The sequence below is a fragment of the Podarcis cretensis genome (assembly GCF_951804945.1).
Source record: "Podarcis cretensis genome assembly, chromosome: 4".
Taxonomy (NCBI): Eukaryota; Metazoa; Chordata; class Lepidosauria; order Squamata; family Lacertidae; genus Podarcis; species Podarcis cretensis.
The window spans coordinates 41770514-41778032 of NC_137173.1; the positions used below are offsets into that span (position 1 = coordinate 41770514).

Sequence of the window (7519 nt, forward strand, 5' to 3'; positions counted from 1 at the left end):
CACTCTTATTTCTCAATTTTCTCCTTCCTCTTCTTGCAGCTTCTTTTTCCGGTGAAGGGTGAAGGGTTTTTGCCCTGGCATCTCATCATTTTATTCTGCCCCTGCGTGGGCCAGCAAAAGTGGAGGCTTTTGTTTTTGTGGGAGTGGGTGTAACAAGGTAAAATGCATATACCGTGTCATAAATAGATAGGTGAGAAACAAGACTTATCCCATGCACCTTTTTCCTTGTTATCCGTTGCATTGTACAAAGGGTTTAGGCACCAGGGATAAGAAGGCCTCACAGTTCGGGAGTGAAAATATTCCACGTATGCTACACTTCTCCCTCACCCTGCAAGAGATTAGGTAAAGTGCAGATCTTTTATTTAGGTCATGGTAGAGTTAAAATATATACACAGAGAAAAACACACATGCACATGTGCCAAACTTTTGTTCATTCTGACAGCACCTCTGCCAAGTGTCACTCACTGAGGTGACAGTGAGGAGAACTCAAGAACGAGCTAGAAAGCAACTTTTGTAGCAATAATGCCACCTCTTGAATTCTCACATATTCTAGTTCTGGGCTAGAAGAGAGAAAAAATAGTTTTAGAAGTATTTTCTGAAAGGCATTACTTCCCTTTCCACTGCATTGTTGAGACCCTATTTAGCTGTGTCAAGGAAAGCTTCCTAAAGACAAGTAGATTAGGGTTAACTAGAAGGCATTACAGCTGTAATTGTACTCTGATTATTTTGTTAAATTGCAGCATGGTTTTTCTTGTTGCAAATGCTAGGGGCCTAAAATAATATAATTTTATTCCTCACACATTTGGCATGACTGCAACGATAACTGGAACAGAGTTTCTTTCTACCACCATGAATTCTGGATGGCCATCAAAGCCACTAGATTTTTGGAGCCAGTCTTGCTATTTCTTCCCTCCTCAATTTTCAGGATGATGTAACACCACCCTATTATAGGAACTGCTTTGCGGCAGTTTCTCACACAGAATGCAAAGGATTGATTCACACTATCAAATTCTTTGTGCAAATTTGCACCATACATTTAAAGCACCCTTATATGTTATGGCTTCCCCAATGGAATCCTGGGAACTATTATGTGAGTGTTGTTGCTGACAGACCTCTCACAGTCACAATTCTCAGCAGCCTTAAGAAACTACAGCTCTCAGCATTTGTTGTGGGAAGTCATGACTCTTAAGATGGTATAAGAGTGCTTTAAATGTATTGTAAAGAATGTGACCAAATATACAGCTACCTGGAGCAGATTAACAATGTGTGCACATGAAGCCAGCAGCCACCTCTGCGATCACACCCTTTGGAAACAGTACATAGCTGTCAACGTTTCCCATTTTTTAAGGGAAATTCCCTTATTCCGAATAGGATTTCCCTTAAAAAAAGGGGAAAGTTGACAGCTATGAAACAGTATAGCAGTAATCACAAAAATGGCCTAATTCAGACTAGCCTTTCACCACACGTGTGTGCCAAATTGCATGAAATAATTTGGAGTGAAGTAGCCCTTTGTGTCTTAGTGAGGAGTTGCCTTGCACCCAGTCCAACTACTGATTCATTCAATCCCACACTGTCTACACTGGTGGGCATGGTGGAAGAGGAGATAGTCCCACAAGGTGGGGACTATGAGAAAGTAGGTCAAGCCCCAAGCAGGGAAAGTATATTCATAATAAGGAATTTTGATGATAATTTTCACCTGAAGCAACAGATACAATCCTTTGTTTCCCAGGGTCAAATTTGGCATGCTGTTAATTGCAGGAATGCACTCAATGTGCATGCCTGAAAAAGTGCAAATAGCAGAAGTAGGGGAGGTCAGCAGCAGCGGGACTGCAGGGGGAAGGAGAGGGAGAGTTTAACCCTTTCCCTTACTGTGATCCCATAACTCATGCACACACTCCATTGCTATTTACCTCAGGAGGAAGCCTCCATCAGCACTGTTGCATCTAAGTTTTCTCCAATATTTTCTGTTTTTTAACTCAAAACACTCTGAGACTACAGTTCCAGTTCCAGGAACTCCTAGCAAAATAATGACATTTTAGAGCAGGTGATAGTGGAAGGAGGAGCATGCAGATAAAGGGAAGAGATAGGTTCACACAAACTATCACCAAGCACATCACAAGCCAACAAAGACTTCTTTACCCTGGCATTTGAACCTGACCTTAGATAGATTGATTCACCATATTGTTGTGTCTGCAGTTTGTTTAGAACTTATTTTAATATTGTGTTTTAAATGGTTGTAACATGTCCTGAGACATTATTATTTATTAAATTTCCATACTATCCTTCACCTGGGTTTACACTATAAAAACACAAAAAATACACACCATAGCAACAAACAAAACAATACTCCCCCCAGTTTAAAAGGCCACAAATTGTTTAACTAGCCAAAGGCCTAGGTGAAGAGGAATGTTTTTGCCTGGTGCTTATATGAAGAGTGGGTAATAAATTGCATAAATAAATAATGGCCAAAGGGGCAAGGGTTAATCATCCCCTTCCTCAGCTACTTTTTCACTTCCAAGCGTAGCCTCTGAATGCTAGTTTTTTTTAATTGCAAAAGCATTGGGGGGAAAGACACAAGCTACTGTATGCATTGCTTAGGCCTTAGGTGCTTTCCTCAGATGGTATGTCCTCATTCCACAGACTCTAATCCTTGAAAGGGGATAAGAACAACTTTTTCACCCTTTCAAAACAAGGCAAGTTGCATGGCAACTGCAACAGGGCTGAATACAGGACTGTGGGTGAAGGGTATGTTATCTTTTTCTAGCAGTTCCTTTTGCTAGATCTCAGCAGGCAGCTTCCTCTTCTTGACGTAAGAAGCACACGACAAGGAAGCTGAAGCAGAGCAGCAGTGGAATGAAGCATTTAGTAGCTCAGCTCTGCCATACCGAGATACATAACCTCATTGTCTGATCTTGTGACCAACCATTACCAGGTCGAAACACTAGGACTGCAGTCTTTAATTGATTTGATCAACTAATTTGATTATCTAATTTTTATACTGTTTAATACAGTAAAAAAGATCTGTAAGCAGTGCACACAACCAGACGCCTTCATCTGCCTCTGCTGCAACAAAACATGTCTCTCCCGTATTGGTCACTACAGCCACAGCAGGTGCTGTAAGCTTCCGAAAGTTTGATTTCAGCCTCAAAGCTGCACTCCTCCATTGTATCCCGAGACAGATGGATGCCAACCAAGATCTGTAAGCAGTGTACAAACAGCTGAAGCGACAACAAAATATCACAAAAATACGCATTTACATATAAAAATGTTAGATTAATACAAAATAACTAATATATATAAATAAATACCAATTCATTTTCCTTCTGGTGTCTTCAGGTTATATATCGCCCAGGGTATGAACAAAATCCCAGATAACCCACAAAATTCTCGAAATGAAAGGAGATCCTGGAAACAGCAGACATCACCTTAGTCTCTTACTCTAGACTTGCTTTTTATGGGTAGGCCCAAGGTGGATGGTACTTCCTCAGGCTGCTTGCAGCTGTGTCCCATTCAACTGTACTATCTACACCTAGTTCCAGATGCAGCAGGTTTGTTTAGTTTTCCAGGGGGTCCAGAGGGTGGGAAAATGGCTCTCCCTCCACTCACAGCTCTCTCTTTTTTCACCCTCTGTCCTCTACTCCTCTTCCTCCAACTGCAGCTTTAATTGCAGGTTAAAATTGAGTTTTCTGGCTGAGCCATGTAAAAGAAACATACAGATGGCATTGCCTACCAGTTTTTATCCCAACCCAGCACACACTTTGCATTCAGAACAAAATGCCTTGCAGTGTTTCAAGAAACTACAGAGAATCCAAGCTGAGTATTTTTAGAGAGATTTCATGTGAGCCATCCAAATCTGGACACCAGAGATAGTGTAGGATCAGATCTACTTAAGAACAAGTCTGGTCATCAAACAAAATGTTGCAGTGCAAAATCTTCCAGCTAACAGGGGTTGCAAACATACCCTACAAACAGGGCACTGCACTTTCCCCCACTCATTCCTTATTGCAATTTTGGTGGGTTTTTTGTTTTTTGTTTTGTTTTGCTCATTTAAGGTTTTTAAAAGATTTTTTTTTTTTTGGGGGGGGTACTCCTATTAATCCCGACGTATCGCATAACGTATTATACTGAGTGCTTTTTTTCCACCAGTGCGCATTTTCGGCACCTCTGATATGGGTGCCGTTGAAGGCTGACACTTTCCTCACCCCCTTCTTGCCTTTACGTACTTCTGAGAAGCCTCAAGCAATCATTTCAAGTCAAAACAGAAGCTGGCCAGTGTTTGCAAGCCTACACTTTTTTTAGATCTATGACTCCACCTAGCTGCTAGCCACTCCTAGCTGCAATTGGTCAGGCTACGGGGTGGGGCCAATTCATATTTCCTTTTCTTTAATCCATCTCCCATGTAGTGGTGACAGGCTTTAAGCTTTCTAGCCAGGCCTCTACCATTGCACATATGTGCATTTGCGTAGGGCCCTTTCCAGCTGCCCTAGCCATCTTCCTGAATCAAAGGGAATGAGGAAGGTGTGGGCGCATTTATTTGACCTACACCAGAACCAGGGATGACCCCCAAACCAGCTAGGGAGACAGCTTGCTGTAGTTTTAGTACCTCTGCAGGCAGTGAAAAATGGCTGTTGTCAAACTGGCATCTGTTCACGGCTGCCCTGAGTCGCCCAACAACTTACTGTAACAACTTCACGGTCAGTTCTGGCACCTATTTTTCTGGGGGGGAAAGCACCGATTATGGCCCTCCTGTTTCTCAGTGATCCCAATTTTGGCTTAGTTCTGCTGCACTTATCACCCGAGGTCACTATTATAGGGACTAATGTCACTAGAATACTGAAAACACATTTTAATCTCTCCTTTACAGTCTAAACTTTGCAGTTTTCCACTGAGAGAACGGAGAAGTTGTCTGTTCTGAGGTCAACCCCAAAACTCAAAAAAACTCAAAAGTCAAATTATGACTTCCTCTGCTCCCATACAACAGTGAGAAAAAGGATAAGGAAACCTTTTCTCCTCACAACAACCCCTCCAGAAGAAAATATGAAAGTCACAACAATGTGAGCCTGTTTTAACACGTCAGTCAGCAGCTTTTACCCTAAGCTGGGCACTGGAGCTTAGAGTAACACCCAATAGGAAAGGCAGCATAAACTATTCCTTAAATGGGTAGACGGAATCTGCCCTTCCATTATGCTGTTATACGACAGACAAAAATAATTCTTCCTAACACTATTATAGTATTTACTGCAACAAAAGCAAGCAAAACCATTCCCAACTCTTATTTAATTTGGATATAAGAGCGAGCATGCAAGGACTTGATAAAATGTCTGGTTTATTTCTAAAGTTATTTGTTTGGGGCTTGAATTGTCATTGGAACTGGAATTTGCTCTGAATTATGAAGGCTGTGTGTGCGCGCATTGGTGTATTATTTGGCTGCTAGTTTGCACATCACTTGCCAGCAGCAACATTACTAAGCAGCAGTGATCAGGTTTCCATCTAGATGTTGAACAGGGCAAGAAGCTGGCATTTGACCACTCACTGTTCCTACCTAAATCTTCTGTTACTAAAGAAGGGAGAGTGCCGCAACAGAAGGGGATTTGTATTTTGTAGCTTAATGAACTCACAAGCTAACATCCTGTTTTTGTTCCAGAGAGTACGAGTCTTTAACCCTTCTCTGATAACACCCACAGGAAATCAATAAGAGCAAGTTTTTAATATGGGAATTTTGTTTTTTAACTCAAAGGCTGGCCAACCGCCTATCTTTAAATATCTTTCCCATTTACTAGCCAAATTAGCACTGCAAATCTCTGGGGACGTAGTTGCAAGAAATTATATTAGTTGGAAATGTTTGTACTATTGCTATTTTTAAATGACATTCTGCAGCTGCACTTAAGCATACAGAGAACGTAGCATTGCAGATACCCGCCACTTTTCAAAGGACAGCGGGTTACTTTGAACCGAAATGTAGTACTCAGACCAAATTAAAATATTTAGAGTATATTCCGGTCACTTCTAGATAATCTGTTTGTTGATAATTTATTCTCATTTGTTTGCATAAAGCTTGGGGGAAGGTCATATGACAGCTGTGTGAAGCAACTGTTATCCTACACTTTTCAGTGCATTTCCCTCCTGTCACTTTCCTAACTGCAAAAAGTCCACCCCCCACTTAAAAAAGCAGGCATGTTTGTACAAGAACACCAAATCTACTTTATTGTATAACTTGGATTTGCTGGTATCTAGGTGAATCCCACCCACAATAGTGACAATTGGGGTGCAATATTAGGCTAAATGTTTTTACCCAATTTAGTTTCTAATTGACTCCGCAATAACCAGGGACATGCTATGTTGAAAACACCATCTTGCAGAGAAACCCTGGACTTAGGATGCCTTCTAAATGATTCTTACTCCCAGGATCACTCAGCCAGGAGTGCCAACTTGGCCTCCTTGGGTGCCCGGGGCTGGGGTGCCATGCAGTGTGCATGGCCCTGGCACCCAAATTTGTGGGTGTCCAGCCCCTTCATGGGGAATTTTGTGGGTGCTTGGCCACCCAAGGCCCCAGGGAGCTGGCACCTATGCACTCAGGTGTGACAGAGAAGGGTCCCCCGTTTGCATTTCTAATGTAATCTGTACGCCAACTGTGGCAGTTTTTAGACTAAAGCTGACTTTAGATTTCAGGATTACCACTATGGCTCATTTTGCCAGACTAATATTTATGCTTAAAAATCCTTTGAAAAACAGTGAAAATGAGTTTATATTCTGTGTGCTTTGACTGGAGTTTCAGACAAACAGCCAGCTGCAATGTTTGCAAAGAATTTCAGTACCACAGTATTTAGAGTAATGTTTATGCAACTATCTAATTGTGACAGAACAGGATATGCCTGTCGTTACGGGTATTGAGTGTATCAGCATATGAGCTTTCAGACACTGCTATATTACCAGTCAGATTCATCTATCACATACTGCAACAAAAGAAAAGAAAAAGGGTTTAATCTTACTGGCTGTCATCTGTAGAGACAGAGTTGGCCCCGCTCACAGACTGACCACTATCAAAGACTGCATAGGGATTATATAGGCAAAGAGAGGCTCATATTAATGAACTGATTAATGCTATCCGGACAGGAAGTTGGCCCAGCATATGAGGCAGTGCTCTCTCTTTCTCTCTTAAAAGAAAAAAAAAAAAGCTCAAACTTATTTCACAGAAAAACTAGACACATTATACTAGAACTGAGGGAGAGACGGGTTGTGTTGTCAGCAGAGGAGGCTGACCAAGCCCCAGAAAAAGATGGGGGTGGCAGGCAAATAACTTGCTTTGATGGCTATCAGACAGATACAGTGGCATTGTGTAATGCAGAATTAAGGCCAGGGCAATAACAATGTTATCCTGAAAGAAGGCAGAGCCTGCCTATGATGGAATCCAGTTATCTGGACACAGGGCTGGACTGGCTCAACTCACAAAGGAAACAGGCTGTCCAGAGAGTGGGCTGGTCCTTCCCATTAAGGGACTGTTATCTGGAGAGAAGGAGGA

At 41.9% G+C, this 7519-nt stretch overlaps 1 long non-coding RNA gene across 4 annotated transcripts in view; it reads left to right on the top strand.

The window, feature by feature from the left end:
• Positions 1–6908, top strand: part of LOC307215533 — a 43693-nt gene extending 36785 nt beyond the window's left edge. For 3 of the 4 annotated variants that reach the window (XR_013838546.1, XR_013838547.1, XR_013838548.1), the window contains 3 exons: positions 251–342; positions 3337–3548; positions 4865–6908. This is a non-coding gene — a long non-coding RNA (uncharacterized lncRNA). The remainder of the gene's footprint in view (positions 1–250; positions 343–3336; positions 3549–4864) is intronic. The other variant, XR_013838549.1, reaches the window with a different exon arrangement.
• The last annotated feature ends 611 nt before the right edge of the window (positions 6909–7519 follow it).